At 38.6% G+C, this 24,799-nt stretch overlaps 1 protein-coding gene across 2 annotated transcripts in view; it reads right to left on the reverse strand.

Moving 5' to 3' along the window:
• Positions 1–24,799, reverse strand: part of METTL15 (methyltransferase like 15) — a 99,050-nt gene that overhangs the window by 72,380 nt on the left and 1,871 nt on the right. The gene's annotated exons all lie outside the window — the stretch shown is intronic.

Here is a 24,799-nt window from a genome sequence, read left to right on the forward strand (position 1 = left end):
AGACCAAAGGAATTACCATTAGCAAAACTAACTTGCTTTATGAACTGTACACACATACAATACAGTTCTTTTCAAACAAACCTGTTATCTAACCCAAGATCAAACAAATGAGTATGACAGAGTAGAAAAGACCATACCGATAACAGTACCAATTCCATGTAATTGCAGATAAGCAGATCTCCCTCAGCACAAAGCAATTAAACGTGTTTATCTTCAGACCTAGAGTGCTTAGCTACCTTGGAATCAACATGCACAACTAGATGGGTCTGTGAGTTTTGTAATTGTTAGCTCTACCTTGTATTTTCATCCAAAAGTTGCACAAGAAAAGAAAAATTTAAAAAAAATTAAATTATAGTTTTAAATCATGTCTTCGACAAGCAGAATCTGAGCCACCAAGTGTGGTCTAATCCATGTTAGACATTTAACAGCTCAAACAGGATACAGGATTAAAAATAAAATTTTATCCTAGTGGTATTCATTTTTTCTTAATGAACTCTTACATAAAATTCCTTATGTTATTAAGCTTATTTTAAGACGGAAGGATTCTTCTGTTTTGAATACACACTATATTTAGCCACACAACACCCTCATCCATGTGGATGCACCCAGTTACTCTGCCTGTACAAACACGATACAAAAGAGAGCACGTACGAGGTGTTGCTGACCAATCTGAATTGTCTTCCATTTTCTTTCAATGAGTGGCATCACTCAAGGATAGCAGTATCTACTCTAAATACCATAGGTATGTCATCATCCTAAAAATCACTATATGAAAAAGTTAAATACCTTAATGCAAACCCTAGAACCATTATTTCTTTACTGTCAAAGCCTATGATAAATCATTCACTGTCTTGCATATGTTATTCAGCAGCAAGTAATAAAACAACAACATACCAGAGTTACAGAGGAAGGCAACAGCACAACTTGGAATAGCTCAGAAATGGTACCAAAATTCATGCAAAAAAAATGGCAAAGTCAAGTACTACTGATAAAACAGAAAGGAGGGGTGGGGAGGTCACAAAAATCACCTAAGTGCAGTTGAACAAGTCTAAAGGCAAATTAGAACTCAATGAAGGTTCATTGAATAAAAAACAACCAAATCCTAATACTTCAGATAGTTTAGGCTTTTCTAAAAGCAATGCACAAGATAGTCATGTTTGCTACTACACCAGTCATGACCTACAATTCATACATGAAACTTATTTTCCATAAAAATAATGTATATGTTGTCCACTCTTCCTGGTAGTATAATATTTTATACATATTTATATATATATACACTTACATATCACTGAGGAATGGAATTATGTCCACAAGAATCTGAAGTATATGCTTCATTGAGTCCACTTTGACAAACTCTTACATTACTGAAACTTCAGCTGACCCTGTTAATCAGCATTTTCTCTTATAAGCATTAGGAAAAAAACGACTGTGCAAGATTTTTAAATGCCATTAAAAATAACCTACTTCAAAAAGAGAATGTTTATTCTATGCTACAATCTTATTCTGCTTCCTAAAAAAAGCTGAAGTACAAATTTAACAACAGAAAATAGTTGGAAGGTTAATTTTAATATGATGCCTGCACTATGGACATTTTCTCCAGAAACCATTAAATAACATTTAATTCAAAAATTGGCATAAAGGCTAGAGGACCCTGTTGCTATGTTCCAGTTGCTCAGGTTTAAAATGAAACAAACCAGAGGATATCAGGTATGAAAACTTGCTCAAGTCTCACTATCAGCATTCTTTACAGGATGCAACATGGGAGGGAAGCTTGTCAGTGTCACATGTACATCTACGCTACAAGGAATTACCATTGGCAATTCTTCTTAAGAGGTCACATCCCTTTACCAAAAATCTATATCCCTTATCACCCCAGACTCTGCAAATTACTTTTGACAGCATCAGTGATCATAAATTTATTCTCAAGGATCTGCATGAAAACATCTCAACAAAAACAGAAGAGACAGAAAATTTCACCCTACCCTATCCAACAGATACTGTACTTCAGCTAAAAAAACTAGCATGTCACATTGCAGGATATGAACCTACAAAGATCCTCCAGAAAATCCAAGCAATTTGATATAGCTCCTGGTGAAGAAAGCAGGGAAATTAACTAATTTTGAAACTTATATAAGAACAAAGACTGCAAATGTCAACACTACAGTAACACAGAAAATGTGCCTCACTTTGATGAAGAGACAGCACTTACATAAGCATTGCAAAATTAAGTATCATGCGTGGAACAGACCAGTAGGTCCCTTAACTAACAGATAAGCACAAATACATTCTCCAACTATTCTGGTCATGATGTATAGGCATTTAATATCTTTGAAACTAAGAATACAAACAGCAAAAAAGGGACATCTCTAAACATAATGTAAACATCGCACACAGAATCACAAAAAAAGCCCCACACCACATGTCTTGGTTTGAAAGACAGCTAAGGAAGGCAGAAGCCTCCCTTGGAACAGCATATATAACCCCTTTCCCTCCGAGTTATTATAATTTTGAAATCAAGGGATTTTAGGCAAAGATGTGGGAAATAGGAATAACAGTTCTTCACTATTATATATATAACCAGTCAAACAAACAACAATAACTATGGCAGTAACAGCAAACAATCACAAACCCAGTCCCAGCCTTCTCAGCTGTCAGGCCCTTTCCCCTCGGGTGCAGTTCCGCTCGCAGCCGGCAGGGGCGCTGGCGGCTCCCGTTGAGCAGGGCAGGTGCGATGGTTCCCCCGCGGCTGCAGGGGGCGCTCCGGAGCGAGCTCGGGGAGCACGCGGCACCAGTGCCCTGGGATCCCGGGAAGGGATGGAACAAAGAATCTTCACAAACCCCCGGGCAGCTGGCCCCGGTGTCCGGCCAGACCCTCGGGAACAGCAGACTGGAACGGCAGGCTGGAACGGCAGGGACGAGCACAAATCCCGGACGGCAGTCGAGGAGTATCCAAACCGAGAAACACCCAAACACCCCCCCCTCCCCTCCCCCCCGGAGGTCAGGGCAGGCAGGGCAAGCACGGCTGCAACGCAGCGAAGGCTTGAATCAGTGGCGGGGCAGGGTGGCCACAGCCCGGCCTCCAGCGGGGCAGGGAAGGTGGGCCCCCGGGGATCCTGGGATCTTTCTCCAAAGAAAGAAAAACGGCCAAAAAGAACCAACAGCTTCTCTCTCCAAAAGCCTAGAGCAAACTGACCACACACCCAGGTGAAACAAAAGAGTAGCCAGGCACACTCCACCCCCAGTGGGTAACTCTTTGTTTCTTAAGTACCCAGCAATTAGCAACAGTATGGGGAAAATTCCTTTAACAAAAAAAACCTAGAACTCTTAAAACCCCAACACCACACAAACGTTAATTACCACCAAATTATGAATAAAGTTCATATATTGAAAGCACTGAATGCATCAGATATTCGCACTTTTCAGCAGATAACTGTGTTGAATGTGACCAATAAAATTAACAAAAGACAGCAAAATGTATTTACCAAGTAAATTTGCTTGAAAAGGAATATTATTTTTAGTACTTCTGCTCTTTCAGCATTAACACTTGCTTTAATTTAACCGCAGCTATGAAAATCTAGTCAGTTCCAGAAATGAGATTTAATAGTTGCTCCCGAAAGGAATCAAAACATGTTCCATGAATGCCACACAGGCCACCAGTATTGCAAAGGAATCACAGAGACTCCTAAACTTTCAAAACAAACAGTTGTGTTGTGTTTCCACCCTGGGGCAGTCAGTTCCAGGTGTACTGGACACTCCTCCAGGTGAAAGCAAACTGTGGCCTGCACTCTGCTGCCAGAGGAATGGAAAAAAAACACGTTAGCAGTGTCAATGGTGGCACCATGTCATAGGTTAGCAAGCTGAGTCTCGGAAGTGATGCTCTTCTTACAGCTTCCTCTATGACCTGATAGAACCTATCAGCTGGCCAGTTTGAATATGGACAATTCTTTAAGCCACTTAAAGTTGTGATCGCCTCTGTGATACACACTTAAGAATAGACAAACTCCCCCCTCAAGCTCTCTCTCGTTTCCAGTGCGGGGACAGGTGGCTGCGGGCCCCGTGTGGGGCCAGTGGGCCTGGCCCAGGCCCTGCTCGGGCCAGGCCGGGCCGGGCCACGGCCATCCTGGAGCCGATGGACCTGTTCCAGCCGTGGAACTCCCCCCACTGCCTTGCCGTGGGCAGCCGGAGCAGCTCGGCTCCCCCCCTCTCCACTTTGATAAGCCACATTCCAGCTGCAAGGCCGAGATGAGATTAACCCTTTTAGTGCTGTGAAGAGCTGAAAACCTGAGGGAAGAGAAAGAGGAGATGCTTAAAGATGAAATTCTGTTGTGAAGCTATGATATATCAGAGTATCCCGTTGTAATTTCATGAAGATATGGGGGGTGGAGTGTTCAACTCGCAAGCAAAAGCACCTGCGCTGAGATAGGCAGATGCTGACGCAGCTGTAATTTCATGACAAATTTGGACAGGGAGAGATGGACCAGATGAGGACTTTTGCTCCAAATGGGAAAGGAGAAAACCTCAGTTCCTAGAGATGCTCCCAGAGATAGTCCTAAAGATGATGCTGAGGAAGATCCTTTGCTCCCAGGGAAGGAGAAGGGCCTCTGTTCTTAGAGATGAAATGCTCCCAGAGATGGGGGAAGAGAACTTTTGTTTCTGAACGGCTCAACCTTAAAATTGTACCCCAAAAACCTTCAAGAGTGGACCCTTGAAAGCAGTTGTGGGAAAAGCTGCAAGTCGGGGGAAGGGACTCACATGCGAGCAGAGAGACTCCTCTTCCTACATGGACTGAACAATATTTGGAAGTGGGCGGCTGTCTCAGTGTGATACTGTTTTCATAGCATGAGCAAGAAGAGACTTCTCTTTTAAATGGACTGAACAGGGTTATTATGGAAGTGGTAAACAGACTGAACATCTTAAGGGTTGTCTTTTTACATTGTCAGTGGGAGAAGGGAGGAAGGTGGGGGGGAGGAGGAGAGTTCTGAAGGTATGGTATAAATTTTTTTTCCTTCTTTTAGGTCTGTTAATAAACTTCTTTATATTCTTCCAAGTTTGGTGCCTGCTTCCTAATTCTTATCTCACAGAAGATAAACAGTAAAGAGTATTTTGGGCCAAACCACTACACACCACTTTGCTGCCTTGAACCCCAGTTCGTTCTGAAGTTCCAGCATGTCCAGCACAGCAGCACTCAGTGATGGTGTGACCTTGTTCAGGCCACGGTAATCTACTGTCAGTCTCCACCCTCCACTGGACTTAGGCACAGGCCGTATAGGACTTTTAAAACATAAGGGAGGCTTGCTGACCACTCTGGCTCTCCAGTTCACAAATAATCTCATGGTGGGGGCTACACAGTCCCAGTTGGTGCAGTGTTGTCGACGGTGCACTGCTGTGGTAGTGACTGGTGCCTGTTGTTCTTCGACCCTCAACAATCTCCCAGCAGAAGGGCCCTCTGAGAGACCACACAAGGTGTTCACCTGTCTAATTTCCTCTGTCTACATGGCAGCTATCCCAAAAGCCCAGCAATGTCCTTCTAGGTCCTTGAAATACCCTCTCTTCAGATAATCTATGCTAAGGATGCACAGGGCCTCTGGGCCAGTCACAATGGGGTGTTTCGTCATTCACTCTCAGTCAGGATCACTTCAACTTCCAGTACAGGCAGCTGTTGAGATCCCCTGTCACTCCAGAAATAGAGATGGATTCTGCCCCTACGGATCTTGATGGCATCAGGGTACATTGTTCCCACAGGTGTCAACTAAAGCCTTATACTACTCTGGGTCTGATTTGCCAGACCATCTGATCCACACCATCCAATAGCTCTGATTTCCCTTTCCCCCACCTCGCTGCAGGCGGGGCCTTTCTAGTTCTGGTCACAGTGCTCATTGCTCACTTCTTGTAGATACGAACTGGACATCGTTTCAAGAGGATCAGAAGTAACATCAGCCCTTTTACTCTGTCTGAGGACCTGAGGACTTGCCCCCTGGAAACTGGAGCAGCATTTATCCTTGAAGAATTTCTTCCTCTCAACTCACATACCTGCGCTGCTAGGGCAGAGGAGGGTTTTCCACTCCACTTCCTCTCCTCAGGCAGGTAAATCCACAGGTTACCTCTTGGTGTGTACTCTCTCTCTCGAGCAGGGGGTGCTTCTTCCCAATAGCAGAGACTCCGGTCTGTATTGGTGAGGCATGGGACATTTCTTTTCTAAATTGCTCTGAGTCCTCTTTAAATTGCTAGAAGTCCTTGGACACTATTTCCACAGATGAGACACAGGCCTGTAGAGGGAGACAGTCTTCATATAGCCAGAGATTGGTAACAAAATCATACACACTTTGTTGTTCTTTCCATGACATCACTGCCAATCAGTTGGCATATGGCGATGGTGCACTCCACTGGAACATCTGCTACATTATTTGTTTACACTGGATTTCATCTGGATTTACAGGGGACTACTCATTATTTGAATCCTTATAGAGTATCTCCAGCACAGCTAATTCTCTCAGGGACTGGATACCTTTCTCCACAGTGTTCTACTTGTCTCAGTGCACTGATAGATCATCCTTGAAAAGATACATTTCCCTCACACTTGACAGGAGTCACCTCCAGAGGCGGAGCGTTTGTGTCCTCTTCCTGATCCTCTTGTCAATGCCTGCATCCCAGGACAGGGACCCCAGCTGCTCGGCTACCATCTAGTTTCATATTTTGGGTTGCGATATCCCAGCATTGGAGCAGCCAGGTCACCAGGGGCTCATGTGACTGGCAGCTGAAATCTTTCTGCATATCTTGCAGTTCACCTGGGGATAGGAATCAGGCAATTACCTCTGGCTCAGCTCTTCCTCCTGTCCTGAGGGCCTTATTTCCTCTTCATCCCTCACTAGGCAAACTGATTTGGTCTTGGATTTCTTCGGCTGTATAGGTGCAACTGCTACCGGCACAGGTTGTTCCTGTGGTTCAGCTGCAGTTTGAATGGCCATGCTTCCCATTGCTCTGCTTTCCTCCTCCTCCCTGAGGGTGCTGACTAGTATCAGGCAGTGTCTGAAAAGTAGTAGCCAAGGCCTATCAGACTGCATACCTTCATGCCTCTCTGGAATTACCACAGCCTTTTTCAGTCAAATATTTCTGCCATTTTAGCAGGGTCCTGCTGTTTTTCAGGGGTGAACTTCCAAACCACCGGAGCAGAATAATCCTTCAAAAGATGACCCATTTTCTCCCACATTCCATGCCACTCATGTCTATCCACTCTTGGGGCAGATCTCTGAATCTCCCTAGAAATGTCTTTCATGACTCTAAGCATGGTGTGGACCCCACTGAGGAGACCTGGAAGACTTAGCAACAGGAATATGCCTTCCTTAACATCCAAAGGGAATTCAAGTCTCAAAAGCTGTTGTAACAGGTGTGATGGAGGAAAAGGGGGTAAAAGGCTGGGGAAAATCATCCTCCCCTGTTCCCTCCACAGACTGGATATGATAATTAATGGACTCCCAAAGGTAGTGCCCAAGGTAAGGGCAGGAGAGCAGCACTGCATACCCATCTCAAAATACCCTAATTGCCCTTGATGTCGTGTCATAGACTGATATTCCACAGCACAGCAAAGCAATCCTGATCCCTTTTCCTGCTTTGAAAATGAGCTCCATGATGGGCACGTAGTGCTTATATGGAAAGATATACAGGGTTAGGTGCCACACCCACATGAACAGACCAAGCAACATTGTGACCAGTGGCTCCAGACTTAATACAGCAAATGCTTAGATCAAACTTGTTTCCAACCGGCTCTGGGCAGATCTGTTGTTATCTCAACCCTTCGTGACCCACACTGGGCACCAAATATCGCTGTCATGGTTTAGGAATGGTGCTCCCATATTCAGTACCCACACCGAGATTCTCCAAAACCACACGGTGCTCTCTCTCGCTCCCTCTTTCCCCTCCCCGCTGTGGCAGGATGGAATTGAGAATTCAAGGCAGAAGAGGTAAAGAGGCACTGAGAATTGAAGGCACAAGAAGTAAAGACCACAGGTTGAGGTAAGAATAATTTACTGGAAACAGCAACAACATAAGAAAACAAACATGAACAGCAACAGTATTAATAACAAAAGGTATAAGAAAAGAAATTATTTACGTGGACAAACATCCCCGATAACAGAGAATACCAGACAGCTCCCTCCACCATGCTTTCTCAACCCAAAGGAACCCCTTCTTCCCAGAAGAGAGTGAGTCCCTTCCGCCTCCCCCCAACAGTGACATGAGGTGGTATGGAATAACCTTCATATCCTAGTCATGCTTCTTCCTGGCTACTGCAGAAATTAACCCTGTTCTGGCCAGAACCAGGGCAGTATTTTTAAACTTAGCTTGATATGTTCACTTGTAGCTGTGAGCTCTTGCTCCTAAAAAAACAGCATGGGTATACACTGCTTTTGGTAAGAATCACTGTTTTATACAACTTTTAATATTTGGTTAAAAATAATGTTGTTGTTTTTGATAACTTGACCATTGTATTCCACTCTTTTGCTTTTAGCATGCATATATTTTAATATACTACTCAAATAGAAAACTAGCAACCTGACTTGCTGAGCAAAAATAATGACATTCCTAAACTGCATGGGAAAATGCTTTACAGAACCTTAAAAAACACAGGACTAAGAATATATTTCCAAGTGTACTTACTGGACTGTTTGTTAAATTATTGTAACTGTTACAGTCTTTGTAACTATTCTAAAGTTGGTACCTTAATTGTTTCATGCCTTAGTAGGTGTTAAAATTTATCTTCTGGATTTTCTAAATGCCAGTTCCATCAGGTTGTGAGCACTTATTCATGCCCACTCAGAGACAGGTCAACAAGACAAAATTTTTTAATAACCTTTGCTGAAATGAAGTCTTGAGTCGCTAGTTATTCTCTCTACCATAAAAGACTAACAAATACTTCCAAGACTGGTGCTACTGATGCCACTTAATGATTTTAATTTTTTCCTTTTCTCCATAGAAGAACAAAGTAATCCAGTAGAAATTTTGTGCAACATTTGTAAAACAAATCCATCTACTGCAGTAAGGCAAAACCATTGGCTGTAACATGCAATATGTCAATGTACACAGAAGACAACCTCTAAATACTTAAGCATTCTACTAAGTATATTATCACCATTAATTATTTGCTTGTGTTACGAAGAAAGCATTGTCCCACACAATTCAAAAGGCATGATTTATTAATTAGTGTATGTAAACATTCCTGAAAAGTTCTACCTAAAGCAAATGACAATCCCACTACTGGTGAGATTTTCCAGACTTTTGTACTGAGATACAAAAATGCCATTAACAGGTGAGGAATCTTGTTTCTTCATCTTCAGTACTACAACTTAGAACAGACTGATTCTGCCAAGCAATAACTTAATCCAAAGAATTGTGAAGTGCTAAAACCCAAAAAATGTATGTGCTAATGGTGTGTGAGAAATGGGATGAGAACAAATAGGAAACCAGCACCACTTTTAACTCTATAATCAGGATTATATGAATAGTATTTTACAAAGTAATCGACTTTATCACCAAAACTACTGCACACTAGAGTAGTTCCCAAATTACTAAGTTTAAAATCCAAGCTACAAGTCTCCACCACAGAAATCTTTTCTTAAATCTCCTGCACAGAGCAGGAAAAGAATCTTCCATTTCAGCTAAACTTATCTGATATTATCTAGAAACAGAATACTTCCAAGTAGAGCTTTATTCTCCTCAGTGGCTGTAAGGCAGGTGAAAGCTTGGCTTTAAATCTTTACTGCTTCTTTCAAATTAAAAAAGACGCTTTGAAATATGCTGCATTTTACTCTTCAAGAACTAATTTTATTGCTAGTCTCTAGGATAAATATGATTTTGGTGACCATATTCAAAACATGTAAGCATCTTCACAAACTGATGAAATAGAACAAATACCTACATTAAAGAGTTACAGCCATAAATCTATTTAAAATTTTAGTTTTTAAAATTTAGATAACATGCAAAAACACTTTGATGGACAATAAGAGTAAAATGGGGAAACATAAAAAACTGTTAGAAAAGGAGCAAAACCAGATAAAACCAAGATAAAAGACAAGGGAAAAATCCATGAAGGAGGAAATCCTTTAAAAAGGAAGGAGACTGAAAAAGAACTGCATCAGTAAGCCTTGCATTCGTAGGAGAAAGTTGATATGAGGGAAATCTACAGTCCAGAAAAACAATAAAATCACATTCAAAGAACAAATCTCAGAGCCAACCGATCATTTTGGGAGAGAACAGAACACCTTCCATCACTGCTGCTTTATATGAAACTGGGCTTAGATGAAGACAAGAAAATAGGAAATGTGGAAAAGGATTCCCATAGGACACATCTCTCTGGTCCAATAAAACATCCGAAAGCTCCAGCAGTTTTCTATGGAGCACTATTAACATTGTTTTTATACAGCTGTAGCAGATGGTATGATTCACTTATCTCAAAATACAAGAGCTCAGGGAACTTGATGATATTATCAAGCATCAAATTAGAACAGATATAAAAGTGCCTTTCATGCAAATATTGAAACTATGAATAACATTGTGGGGAGAAATCTAGTATTTAACACATTTTTTAGAGAGATCAAACTTGAAAAAACATAATGCCAATGATATTATACAAATACAACCCTCAACTTTTCCCCTGCAAGAAGTCCTTAAATTACTGTTGTCAGGTGAAGGAACTACAAGGTAGAAAATAATCACTCTCTCCCATCCCCTTCTTTTAGGTTTCCATTAGCACCTGCTGTTGGGCACTGCCAGAGACTGGACAGCTGGTCAGGTACACTCCTGATGTGAACCAGTGCTGTATTACTGATGGTCTTGTGATTTAGTAGTATCTTTAGATTTAAAGAGCTTCAGTGAGAATAAAAACTGTTCAAGAGAAAAAGAATATATAATCAAAGAATCCTCTACCTCCTTCAATCTCTAAAAAGACATTTGTTCACCATCCCAGCTTCAGTATTCATCACATATGGAAGTAGCATGCACCTTTCTTAAAGTTCAAAATTACTGTCTTGGTGGTTTTTAGAAATAAGAAACTCAATTGCAACCATCCATTCATGTTTTCACTCCTCTTTTCTCTGTGGGAACAAGCAGGAGTACTGCGCAAAGCCAGCAAGGTTTGCTTTCTCTAATAATGCAAATGACCAAAAAAAAATTAAAACCTTGCTTTTCTCCCAATACTTTAAGGTGGTTTTATTTTCCTTAACGGAAGAGACAGCTTCAAGACATGTCCTCCCACATCCCCCATAGAGCCCTTTGCCTCAAGCTGCATGATGGTAAGAAACACACACACAAAGCAACTGAAGAACAGGAGAAAGAAAGGCTCCAATGATATTGGAAACCACTGCCATCACCTGGAGATGGTGGTCACGCACTGGGATAAAGAAAAGCCATTTATTATTATAAAACAGGGCACAATACAAGTGAAAACTAGCAAAATTTAAAATGTAACCTGCAAGTCAACACAAAAAATATATTTAAGTTTGATTTTTAAAAAGTTTTGAATGATGCTTTAAAGAGTTTAGGAAGAGTGAAAAAACATTAATCAGTATTAATAGGACAGTTCTTAATGACGAAAACTTTAAAAAGTCCTCAAAGGACTTTAAACATCTGTAAATGCACAGGCATGGTAAAAAGCATAATTACTGAATATGTGACCTAACACAAGGAAAAAATTCAAACCAAGTACTATAAAAATCAGAGGGGATAGTAAAAGATAGTGGCAATGGCAGGTCTAGTCAACAGAAACAACTTCTTAAAACACACAAATTTTAACAGCAAAGAACAATTAATCTAAGTTGCTAAAAACAAAATACTTCAGTGGGATGTCAATCAGTAACACAGAGCTGACAACTGTGCTTTAATTACATTTGAGACTGTTACCAATTAGTTAGTCTACAGCACTACAGGCTTCATGCTGCCTATGACTCAGTGCACTGACTCATTCAGTAAAACTTTTCCTACAGAACTACCCAGGCACCCACAAGGATGCAAGATCAAAAGGAAAGTAGTTACATTGACCTTCTTAGCAAAAGTCTTGTTTTATATTTAGATGACCAGAAGTGTATACTGACACAACTGCTCAAGTAGGCTTTTTGAAGGAGACTTTCAGGAGCACTGTTTCAACTCCATTTCAGATAAACATCTCAAAAAAATCAAAATACAAATAATGCTTTGTACAGTTTGAAGCTGAAGCAGCCCATTTTAAACCTTCTTTTTTTACAAGCTGCTCAAGTAGCACTATTTATTATAAATAAAAATATCTACCATTGAAAAATGCTGTTTTCTGTCACTTAAGAGTCCTGGCTGACTTTAACAACTGAAGGCTGAATTTTTTTCTGTCAGAAGTAAGGTCATCAGCTGATGGAAGGGGGTGGGAAAGAGTGACAAAATGTCTTCAGTCATTTCCCTGTTTTGGGAAAAAAAAATCTTTCGTTAGATTTTTGAGTTATAACAATTCTACCGTTGCACTAAGCAGTACTGACATTAGAGCAGTAATGACATTTTCAAGTTTTGCAATGAAAATAACAAAAAGATAATCCTGGGTGAAAGAGTCTTCTATTGATACTCTCATGGACCTCCAAAAACATGTTAGATTTCAAAGTAAGACTTCTGTCCCAGTTGTTCTTTCTGAATGCTCAGGCTGTGATGCCAATGCTGAAAGCACAGGATCCTGGAAAAGGAAAGCTGTATTTCTTGCTCTCAGCTTGTGGTATGATGGTGCCGACACAGTGCAAGCAATCAAAGAGGTGAGTAGATGAGAGGTGTCCAGACTCAAGACAGACAAGCTGTTGAGAAGCCCTTCAGTTCGTATGTACCAGCTGATGCAAACAGCTCATTGTTTCTGAAAACAGATGGCTGCTCACTATCATCTTCAGCTCTAGCTGCACACTGGCCCTGTTCTCGCAGGTTAAATAGGCTTATTCACCTGAAAACAACGTGCAAGGAAAAGGACAGTTTTGGTGTGAGCTCATTCCGTGGCTGCACAACCAGAAGAGGAAGACGAAGCATGAATGTATGTCAAGAGAGAGCAGCATATCCAGTGCAGCTGGATATGTGTTAAGCCTTTAACACGTAAGAACGTAAGAGTTCTATTTTAGGCCTGAGGAAAGGGAGGAACAGGTAAGGCTCCTGAGGGTTAAAATGAGCACAAATGTTGCAATTAAGAGATATTTTTAAATTAAAGCACATTTTCTCCAGAACTATACTAGAACCTACAAATCTCAGTATTTAACATTAATTTTTAACAAGTGAAAAAGTTATAACTCAGAACAGGCATATGTCACCTTCTCACAGCAAAGTCAAAGAGCAACAACCTACCAAAGATTGGTACTAAGACTACGGTTGTACAAGACATTAAGTGTTAGCTGTAGGAGTAATTAGGAATTATTCTCTCATGTGTGTTTTCTCTCTTGTAGTTCATTTCTCTCAGCACAGGTGCTTACTGCGTAATTCTATAAGCCAATTAAACATGGCCCAGAAAACTAAAACAGGAGAAAAAGTTGTATTGTTTTCTGACATATTAGTGTGTTTAACTGATTTGCAAAAGTCAGGGAGGGACAGGAGCTTAGGGAGATGGTGATATGGGAGGAGCAGGGATGCTGGACTTGTCTCCTTCAGTGGCAGCACAACACTTCACTGGCTTTCTGTTCAGCTTGGCTCTTCCAGCAAATCCCAAGGAATGAATCAACCACTACAATTTAAATTTTCTTTCCAAAAGTGAAATAACACTAGAAATTGCAATATCCAACACAGTAATTGAGAAATGCACTCAGCTGATGGATGGACACTGGAACTTTGGCCACCCAGCTCCTGTGATTCTCAGAAGGTCACTACACCAAGCAGGTCGGTCACAGTGTTTCTCATTTTTCTGTCTGTAAAACTCAGAAACTCAGATCTGCTTCCCAGACACACTGTGACCTCAACAGCTACAAGTGGATGTCCCTCCAATGTGCTGCAAAGCTCTAAATCAAAATGCTAACCTCTGCGAAAAACCAGGAAAACAGGCACTTCTGCTTGGGCACCCAAAGCATAATTTCAGTATTCTTGCCTCTAAATTCTGCGAAGTAGAAGCAATACTATTGTGCTACTGTATAAGAGAGCTGTAAACATAAATTCTGTGTAAGGACTTTGAATGAATTAATCTATAATCTGTGAATGATTCAAAAGTTGTAGGGATATAATTCAAAAGACAAAAATCTAAATTCAAAGCAGAGTTTCAATAGTAAATAGCATAGAAGACATGTCCGTCTGCAAGAACAAAACAACATATTTAGTTTATCTCCCCAGCACTGTCTGGCTATATCTACCTGAACAGGCCAATGGAAGGAGATTCTCAAAGGACAGAACCACCATTTTGTCCAGGCCCCTGCACAAAGGTCAGCAGGTTTTACTCCAGACCATTTTCCAAGGTCATTTTCTTTTTCTAATACCTTCCCTAGATAATAGTTTGCTTACAAATTCAATGCCAGCAGAGGTCAGCATTCAATCCTGCTGAACAATTACCCATGTACAAAATTCTTCATTAAAAAAAGAGATAAGCATTCTCTCTTCAAACAAAATATACACTATGTACATTCGCTTCCAAACTCGCAATGGCAATATTGCTGGTTTTAGATAATGGCATCTATCAAAACTTAAACTATTTAATCAGATCATGTTTCTAGAACTATTCTAAATCTAGAACTACTTTTGCTAAAGCAAAAATATTGATTAGAAGAGTTAGAAATTGCAGATCTTTTTTTTCCTTGTCAGCATTTCAAACTCCAACGGGAGAAAACAAAGTTTCCACGAAGCTTTCTTCTATTCTGCTCCGCTATTCACCTTTGCTGAATGAATGTAAGTCATGTAGGCTGAAATATGTGCAGCTTCTCAAAGCCATTTAACAAGGACTTCAGACTAAATCTTAAAAATCAAAGTCTGCCTACCCCGATCAAGTCCAAATCATGTATTCTACAAATTTCCATTATATTTCTCCATTCTAAGCACTGTTTCTTTGGTTGATTCAAGACGCGACTTAAAATGCATAAGTATCCTGTATCCTCCCAATTTATCTCAAAATTATTTATTGCACCTACCACTATGTCCTACCTAATACACACATAGATCAACCATGTACAGAAAGGATTATATTTTAATTTTTGCACAACAATCCAAGAATTTGTCCTCAATTTCCATTAAATATACAAAAATTAAAACACTATCCTTGTTTTATGTCTGACAACAGGCAAGGTTTTTAAAATTATGTTAAATAAACCACATTGATAAAAATCATTGGCATCGTGATACATGATATCTAAGTTACTTGTGAGATCGCAACAAAGATTTGTTAGTAGAGAAATGTACTTTTACAGAAATGCTGGAAGAGTTCTAACTATTTCCCTAAATTAACTAAGAAACTATACAAAGTTTCAGCAGAAAACATTATTAAAACATTCACTTTGCTGCTATTCACATGCAAATAAGAAAAACTATCCTAGAACTAAGAAAATAAGAGGTCAAAGAGACCAAGATATTCTTGCATTTTTATACTATTTTATTCCGATTTAGTAAGAAGCAATATTTAGGCTTTAGCATGCTTATAACCTTTGCTTTCTTTTATGAGAATTCAAAATATTTTGCAAATATGTTCAGTTTCATAAAGTAAACCAGACATACCTGATCTCTGTTTTTAAACTAGAGCACTTTGATTTTTAATCATCTATTCAAAATCATTGCCTCATAGAAGGGAAAATATTATTACAAATCCAGTGAATCACACATGGTCTATAGACACCTAGATATGCTATACTCCCATCCTGAAAAGTTGCAATTTTCATTTGCATTCTGTTACTTCTGTAAGAACTCTAAAAATGAAAGATGACTTACTATATGACTGTATGTTCTGATGTCATCTCAACATCAATCAGTAACGAAATATTGACATGTTGTAACATAAAATTACTTAACAATAAAAAGGAATAAAAAGGAATAAAAAATGAACTTCTGGAAAATAAAAACATCTGTGGCAAAAAATGGTTAAGGTTACCCTGTAGAGCAAAGCCTCATTACGGGTTTCCCTGCAGTAAACTTGAAAATGTTTTAAACCTACACAAGGTAAACAAGCTTTATACAAATCTATAGACCCAGTACCAGTAAGATGATACTGATGACACCACTATGAAAATTATGAGCAGCTACTGATCTATACAGGCGTAATTTCCATTCAAAGCTTGCTCAAGAATACAAGAGCTGAACTTGTCAGTGAAAATATTATAAAGGGATTAAAAGCTATTATGCAGGATGACATGACCTGCCAGAAAATAAAGTTGACCAAAAAAGTGAAAATTTACAGTTCTGTATTTTTGCTAATGGTAATATATTACACCATAAAACCTGTTTTTCTCTGGCACCTACTAAAAAGAAAAAATCAAATTCAGTACACAGCAAAGAAGAATTTTGGTTGCAAGCAAAAGATACCTCCTATCAATTCTATACAGTACACGTCTTTCATCTACATAAAAAGTTATCACTTGTAATTTAAGAAAATAAGGACTGATAGCCAAAACATAACTGGACTAATTTTTTCCGAAAGTACTTTTGACAGAATATGGAATGATAAAAAAGTTGTTTACACACCAAGTCTAACAATCTACATCACAAAGAGAATATAAATTAATAGGTGGCATTTTGTAGGAAAACAACCTTCTCAGATCATGTATTAAGTACAATATAAAATGATTTTCCAGTATTGGTCTATTCAACAATTCAACATAACATAACCATTATTTCCCATTTTTCACATTCATCACATTGGTACACTAACAGAGGATGCTACTAAATTATACTAGTGTACAGTTAAATATCTGTAAAATCCCTAAGTTTGCATATCCAAGAATTGCAGTAACTTTCACTACCAACCATCTCTTCATCATTTCACATAGAGGAGAAAAAAGATTGCTATGAACATATATTGAAGCACCCATCAATCATAACCACTTAATGCCTCAAAATAATTTCCAATGTATTTTCTTCACAGGGGTTCAATTTTCCGATTACAGCTAAATATGAAACAACATATGAACACAAAGAACAGGTTTTGTACGAAAACATACAAAAAGGTATTTTACCTCTTCTTTGTTTTGCCCTCTTCACTTATTTCTAAAGCCTCATACCTTAATTTGTGGTCTTGATTCCACAGAACATACTGGAATACATCACCTGAAGACATCTACAATTTATCTAAAAGTACATGACATCTTTCTCAGTCATCAATTGTAGGTTCATCACAGAAGCCTGGCAAAAGTCCAGTCACTGGCAAACCACTCTAATCCTCACACATCCAGAAGCAAAGGGAGCCATGTCCTAGACCCTCTCATGTATGCCAAGTGGCACTCCTTGCTTAGTGAGAAACCTGCAGCCAAACACTGCATTTCACATAGCTGAGTGAAACATCCAGAAAGATTACTGGGAGCAAGTTTTTTCCATGCAAGAGAACACAGATAAGCCCCTTCCCCTTTCGCTCTTGCATAAGAGGCAAGAGAAGCAAACAAAAACCTCTACCACCTGCCTTTGCCACCTGCTTTTAGACAGCACTGGCAAACCTCGCTTCACTATGCATTATTTACTTCACTCATTTTCCTAAGAGTAATGTTGTCTGGAATTAGATTTAATGACATTATGACTCAAGCACACCATTATTAACATTTCCATAGGAAATTAAAATTTCAGTGTCTGAATGACTTCAGCTAATCATCAGACTTAAAAAGAAAAAGCTGACTTCCTCAGCTACCTCATAAGAAACTTCCTTCCTCAATTATAACTGAGGAGATATTTAAGATGCAATGAAAATTTTAGAAAGGCTCAAGTAAAAATCTAATTCTTTATTATCTATGGTAAGTCAACCCAAAAAAAGCCATGGACATGTTTTTGATAAGTTTTGGTTCCCAGGTTCCTACATCAATTTGACATTAAATAATACTATTTTTATACAGAGTCAGCCTGAAACAATACTGATTTATTTCAGTGTTTAAAACACAATTACTAGAAAAGTATTTTCCCAAGACGCTGAGCATCAGCAAACATCACTATAATGAAGATAACATGCTCAGAAAGTCTGGGAAAAAGAAAAAATATTAAAAAAAAAATCAGACCATATATTTGCATGACTTCAGATACCCGTTTAAACATCAAATTTAATAGCTTAACCTTTTAATCACCTCTTTATCCAGAACAATTCTGTGCAAAACTACTCCCAACAGTATAAAACACAAAGTAAGAAAACAAAACCTGCAGATATCTCCCATACTCCAACTGTGATCTTCAATTGCTAGTATTATTCTATGTGATAGAAAAAGTCTGCATTCCTGTTTGCAAACTCAAATTCAAATATTTAATAAGAAAGCTTAGCCAAAAGGCTGACTAAAGACACACAGTACTAGATGAGGAGGAAATGAGTAGCTACATATATTAATTATCACCCTTTCTGAGAACACAGGCTCACTCAAGTTAAAATTTAAAGGGCTTAGATTACTTTCTGGTGAATTTTATTAGTTTTCCCCAAGAGGTGCAAAGACTAATGCTGTCACAACAGAAAAGGAGAGCATATACAGCGTCATTACAAGCTGAGTCACCCGAAAGCACTGAATCTTGCTTTATTATAACACAGCATCTTAAATAGTCTCCTGAAGCGCTATCATTTGTTATGTGATAGAACCGTAACAGCAAGCTAGCCCAGTATCACCATAAAACGAAATCTGCACATCTGCAGAGTCGTTTTCAGTAGGCAGACCCTGTTCCCTTGCTGGTCTCTTTGGATATAGCAGCTGCAGGCTTTCCTTCCTCTACTGCAATAAAGATGCAGAACAAAGTTGGTGAGAGCTCTTCTACTTGTGGCTGCTGATAACACTTACACATGCCTTCAAGAGAGCCATGATGCAGGTGGGAAGATGAAGTGGTCAGGCAGATGCACAAGAACTACAACCTGAAGATTCCTTCCTGTGCAGCTGTAGCCATCAACTTATTCTTCCTCTCATCCAAGTATTCTAGTTATTTTCTCTCTAAAGACCAAATTCTTGAAGGAAAAAATGTAAAATCTGAAGGGTCTTCTTCACCATGCCTCATTCATACCCTGCCAACATTCAGATTCAAATCATTTTTCATTTCCCAGTACCGCAGTCTAATCACTCAACAGTAGGAGCTTCAACATAGAAAACAGTTACGCAGTGCTCTCAAATAAATGGCATGTGTTTTAAGTCATCTGTCAATAAGGAATCTAAGGTCCCTGTATTTTTGGAGGGCCCACTACAGAAGACAGCAAAACAACAAGACAACTGAAGAGCATGACTGTCTTTCTCTGCCTCGTCAGCTAGCAAGCTGTTTGTGAATACCACCTCCTGTCCTGTTTTCTTCCCAGTCCCCTTCTTTCCTCTCTGATCTTATGAAGGAACTCACACAGATGCAGATACTGTAAAACATGTATGACATTTGTTGGCATTACACTGTTAAATAATACTCCTTCTACCTTACTACATTTTATTTTGACTGCATGTCACAGCGGAGCAATTGGCTATAAGTCAAGGAATGTACGCAAATGGGGTCTGCTTTTTCAAATCTGCATATATATACTACCATCATAAAACCAGACAATATTATTATTTAAAATAATAATAAATACTTGAAGTACTATCTTAATCAAAACTGTTTTAAAAATGTGTTCCATTTTCATGTACTAGCTTCAAATGCTAACTTCACTAAAAAATCCCACTTAAAGTATGATTTTAGCCAAGTATTTTAAACAGTGCTATCTGCTGAGAATCCATTTAAGTAGTTTCCTATTAGATACACCCAAAAAGAAGTACACTTTGCATATATATATACATTCAATACACATTTTATTACACAGTTCCATACACAGCTGTGATCTGAAGCCCAGCTAGCCTCTTCCGCAAATTTACAATATGTGCAGCCAGGACATCAGGCAAGATAAGAGTGACAAAAAGAATACACAGGAACTACATGATCAACTGAAATAACTCTCAATATGCCTCAGTAACAGTCAAGTATCATGGGAAAAAAAGTGTGTTCTGTAGCTCCCAGAGTATTTTCAGAATTACTCTGTATTAAGTTATTGACTCTCACAAGTTTCTGTATCTTCCTTTTTCACAACAATCACTGCAGAGATCACTGTGCAGCTGACAGAGAAAAATTAGCCATAAGGTTTGCATATGGAAAGATATTTTCAGCATGCTTCCCAAAAAAAAAAAAATATAGCTGTTTCTACAATAAAGAACATTATGGAAATCAATTGCTTTATGTCACCTTATTCATTTTACAAGTCCAGTGAAAAACAGGCTAAAACAATGAAAACTTTACTATGTCCATGTGTGTGTTGTGCTTTTCCAAAACAAGTATTTGGAAACAAGTATTTGGAAGGGAATATTAATTGCATCACGATGCAATTAATATTCCCTTCCAAACTTGGTATTTTGGCTGCATTTCACAAAAAAACTCAGAGAACAACTTGAGAACTCAGAATTAATTTTTCCAGATCCCTTTTCAATTCCTGTTTACTTTGGACACCCTGCAGAAAACTTCAATTTTGAGAACCTCTAGTGTAAACAGGTCATTCCAGTTATAAATTATTTGCAGATAGCTTTGGAGATACTATGATAAGAACCCTGGTCACCAGCACAGACATATAACTATTTATATACCACAGTACTTGGAAACCTTTGTCACAAAACAGAAGTCCTCTCTGCAGGGTGCTGTACAGAGAAAGGTTATTTTTGCCTTAAAGCACTTATACTCAGTACAAGGCAGAAAGAGAATACTGATATATGGTCAAGAATACACAGAAACTAAGACAACAATTTTAGAACTGCCTCTGCTTTCTCACACCAGCAGTCTACCTCAGCTTCCTTCAAGTGTCATCTCTTACTTGACTAACTAACTGCAGAAAAGGAAGGAAATGACCATGCTCCAGATCAACATCCCACAGAGCAACAGAACCTCCAGGAGGTGAAAAGCTACTGTCTTCAAACTTGAACTCCAAAGCTCAAGCAGCACTTCACTCACAACAGAACAATGTCTGACTGTCAGCAATGTCTTATACTTCCTTCCTGTTATTTTAGAAGGCCATGCTCACACTCCTTCTGAAAAAGAATCATTTGATGTTTGGATGTGTGAAAATAGTAACTATCCTGTAAACAAAGCAATATGTACCCGAAAGAGCAAAAGGAAAGCTCATGGCAAAGCTGCATGTTTTCAGGAAATACTTGTCTCTTTCTAGAAACTAGGCATAACATGTTATTTCCAGGACAAAGAGGATACCTTCTTCAATGAGTGTCAAGTAGCAAAAATAATCTGAATAACTTTATGGAGAATCAAAAGGGAAATATCCACAGTAAGTCCCAGCTAACTCAAGAAGATGTCAGACAAGATCTCTTTGGGGAAAATTAACTGCCTTCCTTTTTTTGACACAAATTAACATAATGAGGTAAAAAATCATCTACTAATAACTGCTTCTGATGAACCACTTAAACACTGGAGAAAATGAAAGGTTTCATTCATTGTTTCTCACCTCAAGTTTGACCACCTACCATTTAATTTACAGATACTAAAAAAAAAAATTCTAGAACTATCATAAACCAAATAATACTAGCAGACCTTATAGTATCGCCATTTTAGTCTCTTCTAGATCATACTCAACCATAGATAAAATCAATCATATAAAACCATAGATGTCACCAGATTACAGGCTTCCCCATATAATCTGAGAAGGGCACAATATTTGCTTTTCTTCCAGTTGGAGTTTAAATATTATATATAGAAGTATTTGTTGGTGCTGGAGCACTGTCATTTCCTAGAGCTTCCCAACTCAAAAACCTTTAAGATTCTCATTAAGAACAGTTAAAATTTCAGAGTTTCATCCCCTGGCATTCATACAACAACTCACTACTAATTAAATTATTTTACTTAACATTATAGCCACAGTGTGTGGAAAAGATCCACATCTCTGTTTAAAAGACAAGGGACTATTGCAAAGGAAAAAAATAGGAAAAAGTAGGCTGAAAACTGGGGAAACATGCTTCTGGATGCCCAAACACATTGATTTAAAATATGTTGGGTTCTTTAAGAGAAGAGAGAATTGTCCAGACGACTGCAAAAACATTGGTCAGGTATTTGCAAACAACACTTGTGGACTGAGAAGATTAAAATGTAGTGTAATCAATACAGTAAACTTAAAAGAGGAAATTACTTATGTGTGGACTTACTGCAACAGACTTTTCATTGAGAAGTGAGGTAGATTAGCAAAAACTAATTTGTAGTCTTTGCTTCAAAGACAGGACTACTACAGGGACTTTGCAAAACAAGGCATAAAAAGAAGATTCAAAGATAAATGGAAGTATTATTGCTCAAACTCCTGACAAACAGATTTCCCAAAGGACACAGTCAACAAGAATATTCAGTAGGAGGGCACTAACATTTTATCTCAGCAGTGACTCACTCTTAAGTAACATTTATTTTTGTAAGAACCTCTATAAGTAAAATGAAAATCCCATTCAGTGACCATAACTATAGGGAGAACATCATCTTTCTAATTAGATTTTCTTTATATTGGCAACTCCTTGTCTTAGGACACAAGAAGAAATAGAGGCCCAAATCAGCTATTTTATAACAAAGAATATAACTCTATTAAAGCTAAGTAAAGGAAATCTTTATGTGCATAGGAGAGAATAAAGCAGAAAAACTAAATTGAAGATCAGAGCACTACCTTTCCTGCCCACAAAATAAAGTGTTCGTAGACCTCCCTGTCACGACTATAAACATGTTAATTTATATGACACTCACAGTTGATAACCATGTTAATACAAACTGATTACCACCACTCAGGTTAGTGAGAAAATGTCTCAACCTGTGTTAAAACTTTCACTTACACTAGCAAAACTCAGTTGACACATTGCATCCTCTTGCACACTACTTATTTTTAAAGGCTTCAGAAAGTGCTGCAAATACATACAGAAAAAGAAAAATGGAAGTGCTGAACAGTTTCCAGTTTCAGTCATGCTGAACAGGTTAGCAGTATTATAAATGCTTCAGTTTGAGGTAAACACACTTGGGCTCTCTTACAGGAGTCATTAGTGGTTCACTACTAGCTTAGGAATCTGCAAAACCATGTATACACAGACCTGAAAAAAATCCCACCCCAATAATAAGCTATTTTACATCCATAAATATTTAAATTATAAAAAAATCTTCAGGGGCAGTAATAGTTACTCTCCATAGTTCGTAACCTTGAATAGTTTCTTTTACAAGTTCTGTTTCCAGGTAAGGTTTTTCTACATCAACAGAGCTTAATGAACAGTCACTTCATCAGGCTCGTCTTATCTAAGTAAAAACTTACGCAACTGGAAAAAATATTTCACATAGTGTATCACAGTTTATATGTTCATTTAATGTGTGAAAACGTCACCATCGTTCTGACATGAGAATGAAATCTGAACTAAAAGTTCCTTATGTATTTCTCTAATTTAGGTATCTTCAACAGTAGGACACATGCAAGAGCAATGTGTATGCTAATGTGTGTGGATACTAAAAAGCTAGCAGAGAAATTTTCTAGCTTTCTACAGCCACCTGTGAAAGTCTCCTTTCTCACGCAGACTAGCTGGGAAATGATTTCAGATTTTGTAAACTGTCTCGCAGGTGCAGAAATGTTTTGGTATACCGGGAAAAATATTTTGGAAATGGGTGTTATACCATTCAGCCAATCACTCTGGTAGGTGGTTGATCAATGGGCCAATCATATCATTCCTCTATTGCAAACCAAGTTATATAAGCGAGTTTGTAATTAATTAAATAATCCCATTTTGTCCTGGACTTGAATTCTGTGTCGTTCTTCTCGCCGTCCTCGGTACAACAGCGACAAACGTGTATCAACACTATTTGCATTTTCAGTTTCTTCAAAGACTTAAAATGATACACAAGGCAACACAACAAGATTTGACTGCAAATTTTTCATCACTGAATCCACCTCAAACTTGCCACTGTTGGATGATGCCGTTTTCAAATAAAAATAAAAACATACACAGACCTTGGCCTTTCTACTTCTTTATCTATTGTTTCAGTCTTTGTAGTAAAACTACACATTGATAGGCCTAAATTAGTAAGATTCTATGAAGCTAACATAAGCACTGACATCCCAGATGAAAGTATGTGAAATGTGAACATTATTTAAGAATTTGCATTATATAAAATATCCTTTCAAATGAATAGTAAGACCACCCAGACAAAAAACATTTCACTGTGTATCATTTTTGTTCAAGGACGTGTGTAACCATATACTTGGACTATACACGTTATGTAGCTATATCAATACAGCAGTGTAAAGACCTGAACTAGCCTAGATAACAAAAGCACACTACTTACAGTACCATACCCAAATATGAAGGCTTGTACTAGTTCCATGCTAATGAGGCGAAACCATTTCTGGTACCACAGAGCCATTTTATACCTACAGTACCTCTGCAGCACACCTCATGCAGTGAAAGCATATCTTAAGGAAATACCTCCAACCATGGAAATAACTGTCTCAGAACAAGGGATGATGACCATTTTTAAAACCTACATACTTACCGCCTCTTATACAAGAGGAAGAGGGTTCTTCAAAAACTGATGACGTAACCCTATATGAGAACTTCCCACTACTATGAGTAATTAACATAACCGCAAGAATACACAAGTGCAATTCAGAAAGACAAGCACAAAAGCAACAGAATAGTCAAATTCAACAGTTTTAACAAATACCACCTAC

This window comes from Corvus moneduloides, chromosome 6 (genome assembly GCF_009650955.1).
Source record: "Corvus moneduloides isolate bCorMon1 chromosome 6, bCorMon1.pri, whole genome shotgun sequence".
NCBI classification, from domain to species: Eukaryota; Metazoa; Chordata; class Aves; order Passeriformes; family Corvidae; genus Corvus; species Corvus moneduloides.